Source organism: Sus scrofa, chromosome 17, assembly GCF_000003025.6.
Source record: "Sus scrofa isolate TJ Tabasco breed Duroc chromosome 17, Sscrofa11.1, whole genome shotgun sequence".
Taxonomy (NCBI): Eukaryota; Metazoa; Chordata; class Mammalia; order Artiodactyla; family Suidae; genus Sus; species Sus scrofa.
In genome coordinates this window covers 12327295-12349670 of record NC_010459.5, presented here as the reverse complement: position 1 = coordinate 12349670, position 22376 = coordinate 12327295, and the positions used below count along the sequence as shown (strand labels likewise).

The window sequence follows — 22376 nt, the reverse complement described above, 5'->3', positions numbered from 1 at the left end:
GGGCAGCCTGTGGCAGCACAACCCACATCACTCTCCCCATGTTAATAGCCTGAGTAACTACTGTAAAAATCCACCAACCTTACCAAGCTCTTCTTTCCCACCTGGCTTCTCAGGATATGATGCACAGAGGAACAGAGACGGGAGAGGACTCAAGGCCATGAGGTAAGAGAGGAGAGAGCTTAACAGGACATTTCTCTGCAGGAACCTGAGACCCACCTCCACGCCACGAAATTACCAACTGGGGATGGAGCAGGGTTGTAGGTCTGAGCAGTGTCAGAGGGCTCAAGAGCAGGACCTCGGTGCCCCCCCACTTCACCCCTTCCTTCCACCTGTCAGCAACCTCAGGACCACATGGGGCCAGGGCCCCTGCACACAACCCAGGAAACCCAGAGGCTGAGGACCTTGGAGCCATTTATCACATCAACATGAAAACAATTCCAAACATGCCCAACATCAAAAAGAATTTGAAGTGGAGATAACTACTGCAGCCTTAGAGAAAAGGAACAGAATTAGAAACCTCTTCCAAGCAGAGTGATTCTCTACCTCTAGGATATGTGAGACCACCTGCAGAGCATCTTAAAATGTAGGTAACTGGTACTGGCCTCAACACTCAGGATCAGAAACTCTGTGATGAGCTTGGGCATCTGTGTTTTCTCAAAGCTCTGAGACAAAGGCTGAGAAATGCTTCTCAGTCTTTGACTACCAGCGAGGGGCAAACAGGACTCAGAATCTGGTCTTCCCATCTTGGCAGCATGTCTGAAAGCCTGGTAGGTGGAAGGAACCCTGTTCTTAACAAGATTAAAAATTGTTAGAGTTCCGTCTGTAGCACAGCGGGTGAAGAACCAGCTGCAGCAGCTTGGGTCACTGTAGAGGTGCGGGTTCCATCCTTGGCCCAGCACAGTGGGTTACAGGATCTGGCATTGCCACAGCTGCAGCATAGGTCCCAGCTGTGGTTCAGATTCAGTCCCTGGCCTGGGAACTTGCATATGCCATGGATACAGCTATAAAAATTTTGTTTTAAAAGCAGAATTGTCACGCTGGAAAAGGGTTCTGTGGAGAAGAAATCTGGTACCTATGAGGTTAATCCGAACCTGAGTCCTCCCTTGAGCACTTCTAGAACCTTTAAGAGGCCCAGGTGCCTCGCACCCCACAAGGGAGGAATCCACGATGCTGTTTCCCATACTTGTTTGCTCGGGCTCCCTCCCTTTGAAAAGCATCTCAGAGCTCTAGTAATCTCTGGAAAGCACTCATAGGGAAGCACTGATCTGACATATCATACCGTCCTCAGTTGTCCTAGAGGTTTCCTGCAAGAACAGGATAGGGAAAAGGCTTGAGTACAAGAAAAGGCAATCACGACTCCACCTAAAAATTAGTGGAATCAGGAGTTCCTGTCATGGCACAGCAGAAATGAGTTCCGACTAGGAACTATGAGGTTGTGGGTTTGATCCCTGGCCTTGTCAGTGGGTTAAGGATCCAGCATTGCCGTGGCGTGGCGTAGGTCGCAGACGTGGCTCGGATCTGGTGTTGCTGTGGCTGTGGTGTAGGCTGGCAACTGTAGTTCTGATTAGACCCCTAGCCTGGGAATCTCCATATGCCAATGTCCACATGCCATGGGTGTGGCCCTAAACAGCAAAAAAAAAAAAAGATCAGTGGAGAATCAGGCGACCTGTTTTCCACTTCTCCCCTCAAAGGTGCTAAACAGCTCAACACTCTTCCAACTCAGTCCCAACATAAACAAACATAGGCAGTAGGAGTTCCCATTGTGGCTAAGCAAGTTGAAGACCCGATATAGTGTCTGTGAGGACATGGGTTCAATCCCTGGCCTTGATCAGTGGGTGAAAGATCCGGTCTTGCTGTGAGCTGTTGTGGAGGACACAGGTGCAGCTCAGATCCTGGGTTGCTGTGGCTGTGGTATAGGCTGGCAGCTGCAGCTCTGATTTGACCTCTGGACCAGGAACTTCATATGCTGCAGGTACAACCCTGAAAAGGAAAAAAGAAAAAAAAAAAACACACAACAACAACACATAGGTAATAAATGACTCCCAAGTAGTGAATAAAAATGAGGCTGTGCACACATCACTAAATTTCTCGGAATGAAGGTTCCCAATGTATCCCCGTTCTCTGATACTGCAAACCCACATGGACCTCCTTCCAAAAAGATGATGCTGTACCAGCCCTACAGGCTGTCATTGGAGAGCTGACGCCCAGAACATAATACCCCGAAGCACAAGAGGAATCCTCAAAAGGGAGGGACCTTCCAACCACACAATGCTGGTCATCAAGGGGCACGGCTTTCTTCTCTTCCCCGGGTCAGAATTTTAATGTCTGAGTACAAGCAGCAGCCTCCAGCCCTGATCAAATCACACCTGCACCCCCTTTGTAACCAGCCCTGCAAATACACAACAACAAAAAAGTCATAGGCAGGGTATTCTGTTGATGATGACAAAAATTACTAATGTCATAATCCTACCTTCAACCCTCTAGCCATCGAGAACTCCGCACCAATGTTAAAATTATTTTCGTAGGTTAGTATTGATTCTGAGTGACACAGAATAAAGTCCATCTAAGACAACTTAAAAGACTCCAGTAACTCATATCCTACAAGAACACTAAATCTATCACCCACAAACATTTTAAGTTAGAGCCTGCGCGTGAACCCAATTCACACATTTCTGAGTGTTTCCTACTCGCAGGCAATTTAAGAGGTAGAAATGCAGCCGTGAACAGAAGACAAATCTCTGCCCTCCTGAAGTTTTCATTCTAGATCCAGGAATCCAAATATTTAGCCAATTAACTGGATTTTTGTCACCTCCATTTTCTCCCAATGTTTATTCACTACTAAACTCGTATCTCGCTTAAAGTCCATGGCAGCACTCTTCACAACAGCCAAGTCATGGGAGCAAGCCCAGTGCCCGTCAGCAGACAACTGGTTTAAGAAGATGTGATGGGAGTTCCCGTTGTGACTCAGCAGCTTAAGAACCCAATACTGTCTCTGTGAGGATGTAAGTTCAATCCCTGGGTTAAGGATCTGGAGTTGCTGCAAGCTGAGGTGTAGGTTGCAGATGCTCAGATCCAGTGTTGCTGTGGCTGTGGTGCAGGCCTGCAGCTACAGCTGCAGCTGCAGCTCTGATGTGACCCCTAACCTGGGAACTTCCATAAGCCGCAGATGCAACTATAAGAAAAAAGAAGATATGGTGTATATGTACCATGGAATACTACTCAGTCATAAAAAAGAATGAAATTTTGACATTTATAGCAACATGGATGGACCTAGAAATTATCATACTAAATGATATAAGCCAGGTAGAGAAAGACAAATACCATATGATATCACTTAGATGTAGAATCTAAGAAAAATAACACAGCTGAACTTATTAACAAAACAGAAACAAACACTGCCATAGAAAACAAACTTAAAGTTACCAAAGGGGATAGTGGGGGCAGGGATAAATCAGGAGTTTGGGTTTAACAGGTACATATCACTCTAAATAAAAAACCAACAATGACCTGTAAAGCACAGGGAACTGTATTCAGTATCTTGTAATAACCCATAATGAAATATAACCTGCAAAAAGAATTCACTTTTTGTACACCTGAAACTAACACAACACTGTAAATCAACTATAGTTCAATAAAGAGAAAAAAAAAAAAAACTCCAATGTCTCTTATCACAAAAAATTCTGGATTAAGAGAACTGAAGGAAATGTAGGCAGCTCTGTGCCTGGCTTGGTCTCCAGTTAGAGGGACAGGGGAATAGACCCTGGCTGTACTGTGACCTCAGATGACTGCTTTTCTTCTCTGAGTCTTGGTTTCCTCATTTGTTAAACCAGGACTGGGTTAGTGTTCGACTCAAGCACAGCAGTCCAGGGGTGTTTGGCAATGCTGGGGGGCGGGCATTCTGACACAGAATGAATTGACACCCACAATGGCTGGGTGAGCCCAGGGAGGCTGAATACCTGACATGTCCCTGCCTGGGCCACAGAGCTCATGAGTGCAGAGCTGGGCACACGACTTGGGGCCCCTTCAGGACACCAGGCTGTTCCACTCTTTTTTTTTTTTTTTGGTCTTTTTAGAGCCACACCCAAGGCATATGAAGGTCCCAGGCTAGGGGTCAAATCAGACCTGGAGCCGATGGTCTACACTACAGCCACAGCAATGCCAGATCCAAGTCATGTCTTCGAACTACACCACAGCTCGTGACAACACCGGATCCTTAACCCACTGAGCAAGGCCAGGGATTGAACGTGCATTCTCATGGATCCTAGGCAGATTCATTTCCACTGAGCCAGGACGGGAATTCCATGTTCCACTCTTTTAAGGACTGTTCCAGGTGATACATTCCTGGATTTCCATGAGGCCAGGTGAGGCATCGCCTTTGCTGGGGAAGCCATCTGCAGAGACTCTCTACTCTGAAGTCCTCAGATGGGCAGAACAAGTCATCCCTCAATACTGTTCTAAAGCTACCCCTATTTTCAAAATATCCCCCTTCCTATAAGGAAAGTCTTCTCATACCTGAAGCTCAAATATAAGATTGGAATGATTACATCACTAGATCTAATTTCTACTAGTATCTAACCAATCTGTACGGTACCTTGTTCTGTAAAGATATAATCCTTAGGAGTTCCCTGGTGGCTCCGAGGGTTAAGGCTCTAGCATTGTCACTGCTGTGGCACGGGTTTGATCCCTGGCTGGGAACTTCCGCATGCCATTAGTGCAACTGAAAAAACAAAAAAGACATAAATCTTATTACAGCCCTGGTTTGGAGATGATTTATAACATTCTTCCAAAGCCTGAAGTGGACCATGCTAAAACATTTGACAAGCGGATCATGAACCCACAGAAACGAAATGGCTGGTGGGAAGAATAACATGTGAACCAAACCACAAAGGTTAAATAAGAGAATCTTATCAAATCAAGAATGTAGTTAATAAGTTCCCATTGTCGTTCAGCAGAAACGAACCTATTTTCCATGAGGATGCAGGTTCGATCCCTGGCCTCACGCAGTGGGTTAACGATCCAGCATTGCCATGAACTGCGATGTTGGTTACAGACACAGCTTGGATCCCGGGCTGCTGTGGCTGTGGCATAGGCCGGCAGCTGTGGCTCTGATTGATCTGACCCCCAGCCTGGGAGCTACCATATGCCGCACCTTCGGCTCTTAAAAAAAAAAAAAATTGCAAACAGCTATTCGCTTATCCATGGCAAGCTGGGTATAACACAATACTGACAGTCCTGACCAAGAGGCAGAGACCAGGCCTCTTGCCTGAGCCGTATAGCAAGTAAAGAAGGAATTTTCAGCTTTTGCCAAGTAAGCTGAAATGGCATCTCTGCCTCCTATCCCTACTGGCATTGTCACTGCTGTGGCTTGGAATCATGCCATCTTGATTTAAGGACTGTTTCAGGTGATACGCTCCTGGGTTTAGCATCCTCATCTTGGAATCAGGAGCCACAAGGAGCACTCTGCCTTAGAATATTTTAATTTTTCTTGGCCACGCTCGCAGCGTGCGGAAGTTCCCTAGTCGTAGCTGTAACCCAAGCCACAGCAGTGACAATGCCAATAGGGATAGGAGGTGACAAGGGATAGGGGGTGCAGTGAAAGTACACTCTTGCTCCTTACTCTTATTTAACCCTTAACTTGCCATTTACAGCACATATTTGGGCAGCTTAAGCCTAAAGAAAGATTACAAATCATCCCCAGAAAGATTCTTATAACTAACTGGATGGTTCCCAAACTTTGCCCTGAGGCACCCTGGGGCACCAAAGTAAATTCACAGCGGTGCCTCAGAATTTTTTTTAATGGCCAAACCTGTGGCAAATGGAAGTTCCCAAGTTAAGGGTTGAATCGGAGCTGCATCTGCAGGCCTACACCACAGCCACAGCAATGCCAGATCTGAGCCCCACCTGCAACCTACCCTGTAGCTCACAGCAACACCAGAGCCTTAACCTGCCGACCAAGGCCAGGGCTTGAAGCTGCATCCTCACAGACACTATGTCAGGTTCTTATCCTGTTGAGCCACAATGAGAACTCTGCCTTAGAATATTTTAATTTTTCTTGGCCACGCTCGCAGCGTGCAGAAGTTCCCGAGTCGCAGCTGTAACCCAAGCCACAGCAGTGACAATGCCCATCCTTAATCCTCGGAGCCACCAGAGAACTCCAGAACATTTTAAATTTTCGAGCCAAGTACTGGATACTAGACAGCTGTTGGACATTATATGCAAACTACTGGCTCCAGGTTATTCACACTTTTGACATTCCTTTGGAAGAGGGCACATCTTTGTAAAACTACATTTTGAGCAGTTGCTGTGATTTAAAAAAAAGCAATGGGTACACAAAATGCAGTGGCAGCATTCGATCTGATTCCAAGGCTGGAGAAGCCGAGCAACACCCAAGAGGGGCACACATCCCTTTATTAAGTAACTGTGGTTAAGAATGAGATAAAGAGTTCCTGTCGTGGCTGAGCGGTAATGTACCTGACTCATATCCATGAGGATGCTGGTTTGGTCCCTGGCCTCGCTCAGTGGGATAAAAGATCCAGCACTGCCGTGAGCTGTGCTATAGGTTGCAGACGTGGCCCGGATCCCGAGTTCCTATGGCTGTGGTGTAGGCCGGCAGCTGCAGCTCTGATTCAACCCCTAGTCTGGGAACTTCGATATGCACCGGGTGCAGCCCTAAAAAGACCAAAAAAAAAAAAAAGGATGAGATAAAATGGTTATTTTTCTCTCAATTCAGTGTAATTTTTTTGTCAATAGCTACTAAGTTGTTAGGACAAAAATACTCACCAGCTAATGAAGTAACTACGTAGTGAAAAAAACCTATCAGCTGTCTTCTTGGTCGAGGAGTGTTGGGGAAATAAAACAGGACACTTGTGACACCGTGAGCTGAGATGTTAAACCTCTGACTGGACACAGGGTCAATCTCCAAAACAGGGCAGAGAACAGAGACGTTTCATTTTCAAAGGTAGATCTTTGGAAAAAGAGGTCTGTCCCGGGCTACATCCTCAAGCACCGAGGCGACAGCATCATGCAGGTCACCACCTTCCCACATTGCGTGGTCACTGCCACCTTTGTTTCCAGGGTTCGCCACGGGCGGGATGAATAACTGCATATATGTGGTAAACACCACCCACAAGCTAAAGATGTATTTTCCCGCTGTCACTAGACTGCAAATTTCCATCATGAATTTAACAGTGTGAGCTCTTTGGAATAACTCACCATATAAGCATCTGTAAAAAAAAATCAGTGACAGCTACTTCAATTTCTTTTCAGGCCTCCTATTCATCCATCTTTCACCCATCCAACTGCTGGCCCTGAAGTCAAGATCAGGTGGGAGCTTCAGCATAAGCCAACAGGCAATCACCTCCCCACACCCAGGTACTGCCCCCAGTCCATCGTCAGGTCTGGACTCAAACTGGGTCAAGCCCACAGGAAAGTGTTCATTTCATCTGCTCCAAAAGATTAGCCTAAAAGGCATGTGCTAGCACTTAATTTAATGTTAACACAATCCATTGTTTTCCCCCCAACAGACCTCTACTCCTGGCATAGATCCCACAGGCTTGGGATGAGGTTGGCAAGTCACATGTTTTATAAACTTAGAAGATGCATTTAATGACACCCGTTGCCCTGGCTTTGAGTTTTATCATGTATGAGATCTGGGTTCTCCTGTCAACCCTGTGGGCATTCTTCCAACAGATCCCTTCCCTAGTCCATGTCTGGTTTTTCGTTGTTTTGGTTTTTGTTTTGTCTTTTTTAGCGCTGCACCAGCACCATATGGAGGTTCCCAGGCTAGGGGTCAAATCAGACCTTTAGACCCTGGTCTATACCACAGCCACAGCAATGCCAGATATGCGCCACGTCTGTGACCTACACTGCAGCTCACTGCAATGCCGAATCCTTAGTGTGTGTGTGTGTGTGTGTGTGTGTGTGTGTGTGTGTGTGTCTTTTTAGGGCTGCACCCTTGGCATATGGAGGTTCCCAGGTTAGGGGTTGAATCAGAGCTATAGCTGCCGGCCTACACCACAGCCATCACATGTGATCCAAGCCGTGTGTGCAGTCTACACCACAGCTCACGGCAACGCCAGATTCTTAACCCACTGAACCAGGTCAGGGATCGAACCCCCACGGATACTAGTTGTATTTGTTAGCCACTGAGCCACAACCAAACTCTCATTTCTGTTTTGTTTTTTGTTTTTCTTTTCACAACCAATTCCTAAATGAGAGTCAACATTTTAATGTGCCAAGAAAAAGAATTTTAAATATTAACCATCACTATATTCTAAAAAAAAATTTTACTTTTTATTTCCTTTCTACAGCAAGGACCTGAAGCATGTGGAAGTTCCTGAGTCACGGGTCAAATCGGAGCTGCATCTGCAACCTATTCCATAGCCATGGCAGCACTGCATCCCTAAGCCACTGTGCAAGGCCAGGAATCAAACCTGCATCCTCAGAGACACCATGCTGGGTTCTTAACCCACTGAGCCACAACAGGAACTCTCAGTTTTATAATGTTAAAAAACCTCAGTAACAACTGAGCTGGAAGTTTCCATAGGTCATAATTCTTTCTTTTGCCCACGCTCCATTTTTTTTTCCCCGTCTTTTGTCCTTTTGGGGGGCTACACCCAAGACATATGGAGGTTCCCAGGCTAGGGGTCAAATCGAAGCTACAGCTGCCAGCCACAGCCACAGCCACGCCAGATCCAAGCCACATCTGCAACCTACACCACAGCTCACGGCACGCCGGATCCTGAACCCACTGAGCGAGGCCAGGGATCGAACCCAAAACCTCATGGTTCCTAGTTGGATTTGTTAACCACTGAGCCAGGACGAGAACTCCCCCACCCTCCATTTCTAAACTTCATCCCCACTTTCCCCTCAAACCTTCACAGAGAGCCCCACCAGACCCTCGCCATTCCTTCTCAGCAAACATGTCCCTAGGTTGACGGTATTCAAGTTTCATTTTAAATTCTTCAGGAGAGACATACTTCAGAGTGGGTCAGAACCTTTGAGCAGAAAAAGAACTGCTTCCTAAGTGTCAGTTGAACGTTGTGAAATTTGTGCTCTTTTAAGCATCAGAGTGTCATTTACAGTTTCAGAGCCATGATTTTCCACATTAAAGGGCCATCAGTGTGATGAAAGAAAAAAAAAAAAAAAGACTTAAGGAGCTGTCTCCCCATGAGCAAATTAAACCCTAGAGTCTGTCATGCCCTTTGCCTGTGACAGAACAAACATTTCTGCTTTTAATCATAAGAGTAATTTTTAAGTGTCATACAAATATTTCTGGATGACTGATAAGATCCTGTTATCTTTGCTGAAGAAAAACAGGTGAGGAAGTGCAGATTTTTAACTGCAAATATAGGCAACCCTAGAAAAAGGAATAACAAGGTCTAAAATTAAAGTCCAAAGATCTTATCAGTGGAAATAAAATTTGTTTTTATGACTTAATACATTTTTTAAATGAAAAGTGACTTAAAATTTAAGCACATGAAAAATAAAGCTCAAGAAAGGAAAAGTCCCCAAATCAAAGAAATTCCCTTCAATTTTTTTTTTTTTTTTTACTTTTAAAAGATTACCTCTTTTTTTTTTTTTTTTTTTTTTTTTTTTTGGTCTTTTTAGGGCCACACCCATGGCATATGGAAATTCCCAGGCTAGGGGTCAAATCAGAGCTGCAGCTGCCAGCCTACGCCAGAGCCACAGCAATGCAGGATCCAAGCTGCACCTTCAACCTACACCACAGCTCATGAAACGCCGGATCCTTAACCCACAGAGCGAGGCCAGGGATGGAACCTGCATCCTCATGGATACTAGTCAGGCTTGTTCCTGCTGAGCCATAATGGGAATTCCTTTAATTATCTTCTTAAAGCAGGTTTTTTACTTCTTAAAGCAGGTTTTTTTACTAACTCCTCACAGAGTCCTTAACCTGGTGAGCCACAACAGAAACTCCCTAACTTTGCTATTTTTAATTAGGGTGATATACACAGAACAAAATTTACTTTCTTCACAATCTGTAAGGATACAGTTCAATAGCTTAAGTACATTCACATGGTCGTACAATCAATACCCAGAACATTTTCACCTTGCAAAATTGAAACTCTATTTAACAAGACTCCATTCTCTCCTCCCCTCAGCCCATGGCAACCACCAGTCTATTTTCTGTCTTTATGAATATGGCTACTCTAGCTACTTTGTAAAAATGGACTCATACAGTATTTGTCTCTTTGTGTCTGGCTTATTTCACTCCACATAACTTCCTCAAGGTTCATCTCTGTTGTAGGGTGTGTCGGAATTTCTTTTTTTTTTTTTTAAGGGCCACACCCACAGGAATGGAAGTAAGTTCCTAGGCCAGGGATTGAATCCAAGCCACAGCTTCGACCTATGCCACAGCTGCAGCAATCCAGATCCTTGAACTCAATGTGCCAGGCTGGGGATCAAACCCACACCTCCACAGCAACCCCAAGCCACCGAAGTTGGATTCTTAACCTACTGCACCACATCGGGAACTCCCAGAATTTCCTTCCTTTTTAAGGGTGAGTACTATTCCATTGTATGCACAGGCTGCACTTTGTTTAGCCATTCAACCATTAACGGACACTTGGGTTACCTACAACCTTCTCTGATGTACTTTTTTTTTTTTGTCTTTTTTTGCCATTTTGGGGGCCGCTCCCGTGGCATATGCAGGTTCCAAGGCTAGGGGTCGAATCGGAGCTATAGCCGCCGCCTATGCCACAGCCACAGCAGCTTGAGATCCGAGCTGCATCTGCGACCTACACCACAGCTCGCGGCAACACCGGATCCTTAACCCACTGAGCAAGGTCAGGATTGAACCCACAACCTCATGGTTTCTTGTCGTATTTGTGAACCACTGAGCCACGAAGGGAACTCCCCTGATTTACTTTTAAAATACTGCATTTAGCTAAGCAAGCACTGATGCTGGAGTCAGACCACCAGGTTCACATCCCTTCCCTCCACAGGCAGCACAGAAAACACAAATGTGAAAAAGGAAGAAGACAGGGAGTGGGGAAGGTAAAGGAAAGATAGACACGCCATCCAATTAAAATACTGACACTGCGGAGTTCCTGCTGTGGCTCAGCGGTAACGAATCCGACTAGTATCCATAGGACTCAGGTTCGATCCCTGGCCTCACTCAGTGGTTAAGGATCTGGTGTTGCTGTGGCTGCGGTGTAGGCTGGCAGGTGCAGTTCCAATTCGACCCCTAGCCTGGGAATTTCATATGCCACAGGTGCACCTGCAGCTTTAAAAAGACAAGAAGGAAGGAAGGAAAGGAAGGAAGAGAGAGAAAGAACGAATGGAAGGAGGAAGGGAGGAAGGAGAGAAAAGAAAAGAAAAAGACAAAGAAATCAACTCGATGAAAGTGGAATCTCAATGATCAGGAACCCAAAACAGAGTAGAAAAGACAAAAGTAAGGCCAATGAAGTGTCAGCCAACACCGAGGGATGGAGGCCCCGGCAGGCGTGTATCACTGAGTACCCACACCAGTGCCAGAGTGAATCTCCTGGCCTTGCCTGGAGTAGCCTCATCTGCGGAAAACAACTGCAACTCAGGAGTATAAATTAAAATTGCAATAGCAAGAGCTGACACTCACGAAAAGCCTACGGACTTTATGCCACATCTCATTCCAGTAAATGGAAATATTCTGAAAGTCTAAAACACGTCCCAAAGACCATTCTATAAAATACAAGCTGCTCTACTTCATTCTCTCGTTTTGCAAATAAGAACAATTTGCCAAGTTATCCCCTTATAGTTTCGTATTAATATTTATCAGAGTTCTCTTTGTTGCTCAGCCAGTTAAGGACCCGCCTTTTCTCTGAGTATGGGCATTCAATCCCTGGCCTCGCTCAGTGGGTTAAGGGTCCAGCGTTGTTGCAAGCTGTGGCACAGATCACAGATGCAGCATGGATCCAGTGTTGTTGTGGCTGTCATGCAGGCCAGCAGCTGCAGCTCCAAATGGACCCCTAGCCCAGGAACTTCCATATGCCAAAGATGCGGCCCTAAAAAGAAAAAAAAAAATTTATTACACCCACTTCATTCCAAGAAAAATGGAATCAACTATCATTTTATGGTTTCTGGTAGACGCATGCTAAGGGCTTAAAGGGCTGCAAAAGAACAAGAGGAGTTTGAAGCCCCCAGATGCCAGATGAAAGCCTTAACCGGATCACAGGAGTGAGAACAGAATGTCTATGCCTTGCTCTGGGAGGCCATCGTGGGTCAGGAATGACAAGGCAAGGATGGGTGCCAGCTCAGGAGGGGTTGGGGGGCAGGGAGTCAGCAGTTTCTGCAGGTCCAGGACACCCCTTTGTGCCCCTTCCCACCCACGTGCTCACCCATTCATTGCATCCTTCAGTGCCAACTGGTGCCAGGACCTGTTTCTGAGCGTTGGATGCCCCAACCTTATGTTGACAGCAAACGTCCCCTGGGGGTGCACTAGTGAATAACTGAGGCCATTACCTCTCCATGCAGGGATTCCATGACCACTGGGCATGGGTGTGATGGACCCGCCTACCACTAATCCAACCACTTAACCCCCAAACTTCACGGGTGTTCCTTGCAAGTCTGGCGAATACAGGACTAGGTCTACAGGACCTGGCCTGGTCTGTAAAGGACTCGGTCTGTAAGGATCAGACCCAGAAAACCGAAGGCCTTCCCAAGCTCCTGCTGCCCCAAGGGGAGCCTGGCTCCCTGGCAACAACCTGCCCCTGCTCTGGGAGGCACAGCGCCTAGACCGCCACCAAAACCCAGCAGCTTGGCCTGGCCGCCCTCAGAGCTTCATCCGGGAGCATAAACATCCTGCATTTGTCCAGCAGATCTTAATCGGCTTCTGATTACTTCTCGACTGAGTACAGTTTTCTTTGGCTCTCTGCTACTATTATTGCCAAGTTTTAATGTCCTGGGGTTCCAATGACGGTCCTCTTCCCCGTCATCCAAGTAATTCTCAAAACATCGCACATCACAAGACCTAAGGGCAGAAGAACCCATCTTGACCCTCAAGTTGGCCCGGAATCACTTAGGCCTCTTGGCCGCTTGACTTTCTACTCAGAAAAGAATTTGTGAAGAATGATTCTGTAGTTAGTTGTGTTGCTCTTATTAACTTTGGCCAAGGTTTTTATTTTTTCCTCATCAGTGACTCACAAACAATCCCTTTAACTCCTCATGCCCTACGGCTTTTAGCACAAAACAGTTCGTTCACGCAAAGTCACAGCCAACGTTTGACTTTCACTCTTTCATCTGAATCAGCGTCAAAGAAGTAAAAACTAAAAAATACAAAATCATGAACACAACCTCTAAAGAAATTTGTTAAGTAAAGAAGAAGAGCAAAGGAGGCTTCCTGAAGTTATAGAGATGCTCAGCCCACCTTACCTGTTTTCATTTTTACACCTATAAAATCATTTCTAGAGGAAACTATAAAAGGAGTTGCTCTGCTGAAGGTAAGGACCCCACACACAACTCCCCATCTTATACTGTTGCATTTCAACTAATTTCAACTAGTGACATTCCGGAGATTTTTTTTTTTCCCAAAGTTTAGTCTTGCCAGATGAAATAGATATCTTATTGCAGAGAAATTCAATATTATAAGTTACAAGAGCAGAACTAAAACAACATTCCCGATCTTTGCAAGCATCCTCAGTCTGAAACCAACCACACAATCCAGGAGGGCACACTGGTCTCTAAGACTTCTAGAAAGGATGCCCCCGAGATGTTCTAAATTAGAAAGGAAAACCACCCTTCAACTTCCTAAACATTTTATTTAAATAGATACTTTGCAACATGGTCCAAATGAGGACGTCCTTCTGATTATGGGGTCAATGTCTGAGAAAGCTTAATATTCTGTCACAACTTCCAAAAAGAGAACAAACGTTCCTATTCAAGTGAACTTTTTTTTTTTTTTACAAAGCATTATGTAGTTCTTCTCACTACATTATTGGTTTCAAGCCTTTGCCACTTTGAGAAGAGATCAATTCTGAAGGAGCTGGCAGAGTAACATATAGATTACAGGCTTTAGAAGGGAATAAAAGGATTTTCCAAAGCAGTCAAGTAATTGCATTACTTTGGAAAAAGTACTTACATCTTAAGATAATTTGTTATTAATGGGACTATGGAAAGCAAAATGAAATTTAGCACATTTCAAACATAGCCAGCATTTTGAACACACTCAGACCATACAAAGCTTCATTTCTTAAGTAATTTGTGATGAACAGACTCACTTACCTAGAAGTGTAAGAAAAGAAGATTAGGCTGAAACTACATCATTCTTCCACTGGGTAAAAAAATACCTTGGCTTCTCTCCTTGAAATGGCAGGGAATCTAAAATATAAAAAATAAAATAAGATAAAAATAGGTGTCGCCCCTGTGAATTTCCACTTCTTAAATAGAGGTGATATTACAACATTTTAAATCATTTAGGAGATAAAATACAATTCATCCAAAGTCTTGCCCGGAAAGACAGGATGGTATTTTCCCCTTTCTATTTTAATGGGTAAAATGTTAAATATTTGTTTAGAACACACACACACACACACACACAATCAAGGTTTAAAATAAATGAGGAGATCCGTGTGTGTAAGAGCAAAGCCGAGTCACCTTCTTGGAAAAGAATCTCCCCAAAAAAAGCAAACCTTGCAGTAAAGAAAGGCGCCCGCCGCCCGCAACCGCGCGGCTCCAGAACTCGCTCAGCCCAGGAGCTGCGTCGTCGGCACAGAAGCCACGGCTCCAGGTGGGGTCGGAGGAGCAGGCTTGGCGCCGCCCCCTCTTTTTTTTTTTTTTTTTTAATGGTCGTATGGAACGAAATGCTACAAAACAGCAAATCCCAGGAAGTTGGAGAAAATCAGCTCCGTGGGACGCGCGCCCCCGCAGCCCCCGCGGACGCCCCCGCGCAGCCCCGCGCACCGACCAGGGGGCGCGCACCCCTCGCGCGGTACCAGCCGCCGGGATCCGGAGGCATGCACCCCCTCCCCACGCTACCCCCGGCCTCGCGCCCCGACCCGCCCGGCCTTTCAGGAATCCCACATGTCCACCGAGATCAACGCGGATGGAGAAGAGGTAGGAGCAAAAACACCCAGGAAGCAAAGGCAAGGAAAATATGCTGGAGAGGGGCCGAACCTGTAGAGGATTTCGCCCTCCTGTTAAATAAATGCTTATCTTCAATTCACTAACGCAGAGTCATCTTTCCCAAGAGTTTGTGATTTCATCTCCTCTGGCTTTATAAATTCAAGCAAAAAATAAAAAGACTATTAAGGCACCGGTTTCACATTGCGAGAATTAAAAAGGTCCAGGCTGGTTATTCAGGGACCAAGACAAATGGATAAGCTGCTCTGGTTTGCCACCACTAACTAGTCCCCCTGCCCTGAGGGGTCAGCCAACTGCTGCTAGAGCCTGAGGGGGCGGGGGGGCGCTGTCACATTTCTGTCCCTTCCTCCACCTAAGTTGGAAGGTTTTCTTTGCGTCGATGACACTAAGTCAGGACACGACATGGGTGAGGTGTGTCACCACAGAAGCCTGGAGTCCATCTGTGTCCACACACTCTAGCCACTTGCCTGTGGGTTAAATGCTGAAGTGGGAGGGCCAGCCTGGGCTGCTCCTCCCAGGCCCCACCAGGCGGGCCTCTCCCAGCTCTGCCCTGACAGCCCACTTCCGTCCCTGCCCGGCTAATTAATTGGTGTCTAAATGGAATTGCAGTTGGCAGAACGGGGCAGCAATGCCAAAGTTGAATAATCATTTGGACCCGAATCTGAGTTGTTTTCCATCCTTGACAACAAATAATGTTACTCCAGAGCCTGCAGGCCAGGAGTTGAAATCAGTTTATAATTTGGCTTCCAATCTCACATTCTCTCCACCACTTAAATGTTCTTTTCTGCTTTTTAGCATGCAGGGGGGCAGCTTTGGGGCTGGATCCCTGACATGGTCTGTACTGATATCTGTAATGAATATTCTTTGCCATCCAAATAAAAAAGAGGAAGAGTCCACATCATTCAAAGCCACACTTGTTTTAACAATGAAACTAAATAGACTGTCGGCCCATACTTTCCTATGATCATTAATAATCTAATTTGTTCTTCTCACTCCAGCAACTTGAAGAGAAACGCTCCGTTTTTTCATCTACACACAGAGTCCCCATTCATTCAGCCCCGAAGTGCCTGGTCCTGGCAGTGCCACAGGCGAAGAGCCACAGGATCGCCCAGCCCCTCCTCTTCTCCTCGTAAAGACCTCATTAAAGCTCTGATCCTTGGCTCTGGGAAGGACACGGTCTCTTAGCGGTTCCAATTGTCCTGTACCCCAAGAAGGTAGTCACTCGAGTTGGAGATGGAAAAGGAAAGAGAAAGTCAGAACCCCTGGCAAGGCTCCCATAGATCAGGGCGGGATCGGAATTAGCATCATGGAAAATTACTGGAGGGAACCACAGGTGTGCAAAGGCAGGTGGGTGTGTCCCACTGGACATATCCCCTATTAGAAGAAACAGAAGAGTCATCACTTGCACACCTGCCACTTGCCATACACCAAGCCAGCTGCACAGCGTGAGCTCAACGCACCCCCACAGCAATGCTATGGTTACATCCATTAACCTTCCCATTTCACAGATAGCGAAAAGGAGACTCAAAAGGGGTAAGAGGAGTTCCCGTCGTGGCTCATGGTTAATGAATCCAACTAGGAACCATAAGGTTGCACGTTCGATCCAGGGCCTTCCTCAGTGGGTTAAGGATCCCGCATTGCCGTGAGCTGGGGTGTAGGTTGCAGACACGGCTCGGATCCTGCGTTGCTGTGGCTCTGGCATAGGCCAGTGGCTACAGCTCTGATTTGACCCCTAGCCTGGGAACCTCCATATGCAGCAGCCCTAGAAAAGGCAAAAAGACCAAAAAAAAAAAAAAAAAGGTTGAGAAACCTTTTCAGGAGGCACCTCCCCCCACCGCGACACAGTGGGTTAAGAATTCGACTGCAGCAGCTGAGGTCACTGTGGTGGCATGGGTTCCATCCCCAGTCTGACCCAGTGGGTTAAAGGATCCGGCGTTGACACAGCAGCAGCTCTGATTCAATTCCTGACCCAGGAACTTCCATATGCCGAGGGTGTGGGCATTAAGATAAATAAATCAATAAAAAAGAAACTTCTCCATCGGGTAACATGGTAAAGCCAGAATTTCCTGGCTTCAAAACAGCAGCTCTAGGAGCTCCTGTTGTGGCGCAAGGGGACTGGCAGTGTCTCTGCAGTGCCAGGAGGCAGGTTCCATCCCCAGCTTGGCACAAATGGATTAAAAAAATCCAGGGGGTATAAGTTGCAACTGCAGCTAAGACATAATCTTTAGTCTGGGAACTCCACATGCTACGGGGCAGCCAAAAAAAAAAAAAAAACCAACTCTAAAAAGAAAGCTTTTACTTCTTCTGTGATGCAACATGGTCTGCCCATGTTAGTCCTCCTGGGTTGTACTCCAACACTTGGGGGCTGCTGCCAAGGATAACCTAGCAGATACGCTGCCAGCATCCAAAGGCTGCCACAGAAGCCTTGAGAACCTAGACCCTTCCCAGACTCCTGAATCCTTCATCCTTTGTAAGAAATCACCATGACAAAAGACAAAACCACCCTTGGACAAGCCTCCTGAGTGTCAAGAAAACAGACAATAAAAACATGCTAAAAATTAAAGCTAAATCCAGGAAAGCACCTATAGGTACACCGTAGACACAATACCCTGCTTTCTCCAATTCAGAAAACAGCTCTCGACAATATCCCTCAGTCCTTTCTTTAAAAATTTTTTCTTTCTACAGACACACTTGCCATGCCCAAGTCAGGGGCCATATCCGAGCTGTAGTTGCAGGCCTACACCATATCCACGGCAGTGTCGGATCCTTAACCCACTGAACAAGGCCAGAGATCAAACCCACATCCTCATGGACACTATATCAGGTTCTTAATGCACTGAGTCACAACAGGAACTCCTCATCCCTCTGTTTTTGTTTTGTTTGCTTTGTTTTGTTCTCTTTTGCTTTTAGGGGCACACCCAAGGCATATGGAGGTTCCCAGGCTAGGGGTTGAATTGGAGCTACAGCTGCCAGTCTAAGCCACAGCCACAACAACATCAGATCCGAGCCACTTCTGCAACCTACACCACAGCTCATGGCAATGCCAGATCCTTAACCCACTCAGTGAGGCCAGGGATAGAACCCCACAACCTCATGGATCCCAGTCGGATTCATTTCCGATGCCCCACGACGGGAACTCCTCATTCCTCTGTTTTAATCCAGGTCTAAGGGTTCCTCTCCTGTCATCGGATGCCCAGGTGTTCTGGACAGTTTGGCATAGAGGGTGAGGATTATGGAGTGGCTTCTGTGGCTGCATGAGTTCTAGTTATGGTAAACAAACAAACAAAAAAAGTGGGCAAGAGGAGCATGAGAGTGGATGAGAGAGCATCCTTGGGAAAAAAAAAAATCACACTTGATTTTGGAAATTCCCCAGTTGAGATTCTAAAGGTTGGGAAGCCTGACCCACCGCACCCCTATAGTCGGACTCCCACCAATTAGCAGCACTCCATAAAGATATCACCTTTTGGGAGTGCCTCTTGTGGCGCAGCGGAAAGGAATCCACCTAGTGTCCATGAGGATGCAGGTTTGATCCCAGGCCTCACTGAGTGGGTTGGGGATCCAGCGTTGCCATGAACTGGGGTATAGGTCTCAGACGAGTCTTGGACCCTGTGCTGTTATGGCTGTGGTGTAGGTTGTCAGCTGCAGCTCTAATTGACCCTTAGCCTGGAACTTCCATATACCATGGGTGTGGTCCTAAACAGCAAAAAAAAAAAAAAAAAAAAGTCATCTTTTAATCATGTCAAGAGAAGACCACCAACATCAACTATTGAGAACAGCAGATAGTAATGAGCACGCTGAGATCCATAATAAGAACGCAACGCAACCAGCTATTCCATGTACAATGCGTGAGCACTGTCATTTCCAAAGAACTCCAAAGACACAGTTGGTCCAATGGTGTGACAACGTCCATCCGCGTACATTAAGTTCCAAGGCTTCCCCACCTCCATAAATGTAAATCTAAATCACGAGTCCATCTCAACCACCTCTAGGTCCAACACACTGCTTCCTGGAATGTAAAACATCAGACGGGATGACTAAGGAGCCCTTTCATCATCAACATGCCTGAAATCAAATGCAAAGCACCGGGAGACTTGAAACATGTCCTCCAGCTCAAGCTGCTCAGTGAGATTTTCTCTGTGCCTCATGGATACTAATGTACACGTTTTAAAATCTTGTTGGTAACGTTTCTATTTGGATGCGTCCACAGAGTCCTCTGGGTTATGGCGGTGGGACACAGAGCACCGTGAGGGGTCAGGATCTGTGCAGCCAACATCTAAAATTATTTTTCTGGAGAATGTGTTTCAGAAAAGAAAGTGCCCTTGGATTGCTACACATTACAAATTGCCTGCTATTATATTCTTGACCGCATTCCTTCCACGTTAAATAATTTTACTGAAAATAGTACGTTAAAACGTGTCTTGAAAAGTTATGCGTTCGTCCCCCCAAATGTGGCCTTCTGTTATTCTGTGAAATGAAAAACGGGGTCTCTGCATCCTGGCCTTGTGTGTGCAGACGCAGACTCAATGGGAAGACGTCCCTGTTTGATTCCCACTCCTTCCAGGAAAGTAGGCCACCGTCACTTTCTCCACTTCCATTTCCCGCTGATAAGTAAATGGGAATAAGTCCAAATACTATTACCAGGACTACCAAGACGGTGAACAAATCATGTTGCTGAATTATCTGACGTCTCTTCTAAAATGTCTAGGTCTTAAAGTTCCCTGGTGGCAAAGTGGGTTAAGGAACCCCCACTGTCACTGCTGCGGCTTGGGTCACTGCTATGGTATGGGTCCTGTCCCTGGCCCAGGAACTTCCACATGTCACAAGTCCAGTCAAAAAAAAGAAAGAAAGAGAGTTCTTTTTCAGCACAGTCTGCAGTGCTACAGTTGCACTCAAATGCCCTTTCCCAGGAAACGTCTCTGGATCAGCCCCTTTCCTAGGAGACGCTGCAGCTGCCTGGTCACATGCTAGACACCTTTACGGATGCTATTGGGGGGGATGTTGAACTTAACTTTGGGCAGAGCAAGAGCTCTGGGTTTTCATCTGTTATGGACTGAATGTCTGAGTCCCCCCAGAATTCATATGTTGCATTTGAACCCCAACATATTGGTATTTGGAGGTGGGATCTTTGGGAAGTAAGGAGGTTATGAGGGTACAGACCTCTTGAGTGGCATTAGTGCCCTAATGAGACGTCACCTCACTCTTTTTCTGCCTCGGGAGGACACAATGAGAAGTCGGCGGTCTGCAGCCCGGAAGAGGGCCCTCACCAGAACTGGACTGGGCTGACACCAGGTCTTGAACCTCCAGCCTCCAGAACTGTGAGGAACCCTTGCCTGTGGTTGGTAAGCCTCCCAGTCTGCAGAGTTTTATTACAGAAGCTTGGGCTAAGCCATCATCTTAAATGAGACTTTAGACACATCCGTAACTTCTTGTCTGTGTTTTCAGATCTAAAAAATCAGAGGCTGGACCAGGCCAGTGGTTCTCAGTGAAGAAGGATGGTCTATATTGGCCACCTCGCCTCCGCATTAGAATTCTCCGTTTGAAGGTTGAACAAGATGTGTTACAGAGGGTAACAAGCAGCATAGACAAAAGGAGCCAGATAGGACAGCCTATAAGACTTCGACGTGAAGATGAGGGAAGGGTGCTTTAAGAAGCACAAGCTCGGGAGGTCCCATTGTGGGCTCAGTGGGTTATGAACTCGACTAATATCCAAGATGATGCAGGTCTGATCCCTGGCCCTGCTCGGTGGGTGGGTTAAAGATCTGGTGTTGCAGTGATCTGTGGTGTATGTTGCCGATGAGGCTCAGATCCTGAGTCACTGTGGTTGTGGTGTAGGTCAGCAGCTGTAGTTCCAATTCTACCCCTAGCCTGGGAACTTCCATATGCTGCAGTGTGGCTCTAAAAAGCAAAAAAAAAAAAAAAAAAAAAAAGAAGAAGCAGAAGCACAAGCTCTCATAAGATATAAAATTACAGCCTTCCTGACTATAAAGATTTGACCAGACTAGTTGATAATGGGTGATTTGACAACCAAAGACGTGGGTTTGCCCATGAACCAACATCACATCTTCCCAGGGAAGCACAACTCTCCACTCAACAAAGTGACTCACTCCCCTCCCCCCAAAGAAGACAGGATGCCCAGGAAGAAGAGCTGGTCAGGATGCAAGGACCCCTACACCGGGAAGCTCACGGAGAACAAATAAGATGTTCCAGCCCCAACACAACAGAAGCAGGGACATGGTGAAGGCATGCCTGTGCGGTCCAGAGACCCCTGGTCCAGATCCAATTACCATTAAGTTACTGCGTGACCTTGGGCAGGTCATCAGCCAAATAAAAGTTTGCACCAGATCATTTCCAAGTTACCTTCCAGCTCAGGAGGTAACCTACTTTTCATCGTGCTACATAAAACTCTATCTGCTCATAGTATCCTTGCAGTATCTTTAAGATGAGCATATATGTCTCCATATGTATTGGCTCAGTCTTTAAATGCCTGCATTCCCAGGACAGCCACCCAGAACACAAGTCTGAGGTGCAGAACAGAACGTTCGTTTTCTCTGGCTTCCTTATGGTTCCCTCTGGCTAAATTCTACCTTCCACGCAGCCAAGTCTCTGCATTTCTGGCACCGAGGCTTGATCTACAGTATTCATAGGGTGAGTGGCACTGTGATAGATGAAGAAATGACATCTTTCACCAAACTTGAATGGGCATTTTGAATGGCAATTTTTACTTTCTTCATTCCCAGATGCAGAAGCACCAAGAGCTGAGAGGGATGATGATGCTGGTAAAAAAAAGTCATTACAAAAATGGACTTGCCTCCCAAATGGTCTTTTATTATCTTGCAAATGTATTACTTTTGCTATATCAATTTTTAAGTTTATTTCGTGTTGTGCCCTCCCTAGCCGCAAGGGAATTGACGACATACCATCCACATTTCAAAAAAAGACCATCACATTAACCAAAGAAAGATTTCACCATGGTAATGAAAACACTCTAAATATTTATAGAACTGAATTTATTCAATCAATTTATTGGATCAGACCAATGGAAGGGTGCTTTTTTTTATTGAGAACCAATGAGACAGGAGAAAATTTTAATCTCAATGCTCAAATAAATAAATAGTAATATTGCTTATAGATAGCAATTTTTAAATATGCATACAGAGTATAATTGATATTAGTTTCAGAGAACCTACACTTCCTGTTTAATCCATGTATGCTAGATACCAACAAAATACAAAATAAGAACGAGAAACACAGATATTTAATCAATGAATATTTTTAAATCATTAAAATATGTTTCCAATCCA

The 22376-nt window shown here is 45.8% G+C and overlaps 1 protein-coding gene across 1 annotated transcript in view; it reads right to left on the bottom strand.

The window, feature by feature from the left end:
• CSGALNACT1 (chondroitin sulfate N-acetylgalactosaminyltransferase 1) overlaps window positions 1–22376 on the bottom strand; it is a 353637-nt gene that overhangs the window by 149107 nt on the left and 182154 nt on the right. Inside the window, 1 exon segment of the mRNA XM_021078179.1 lies at window positions 14218–14313. The gene's annotated coding sequence lies outside the window, so the exon portion shown is untranslated.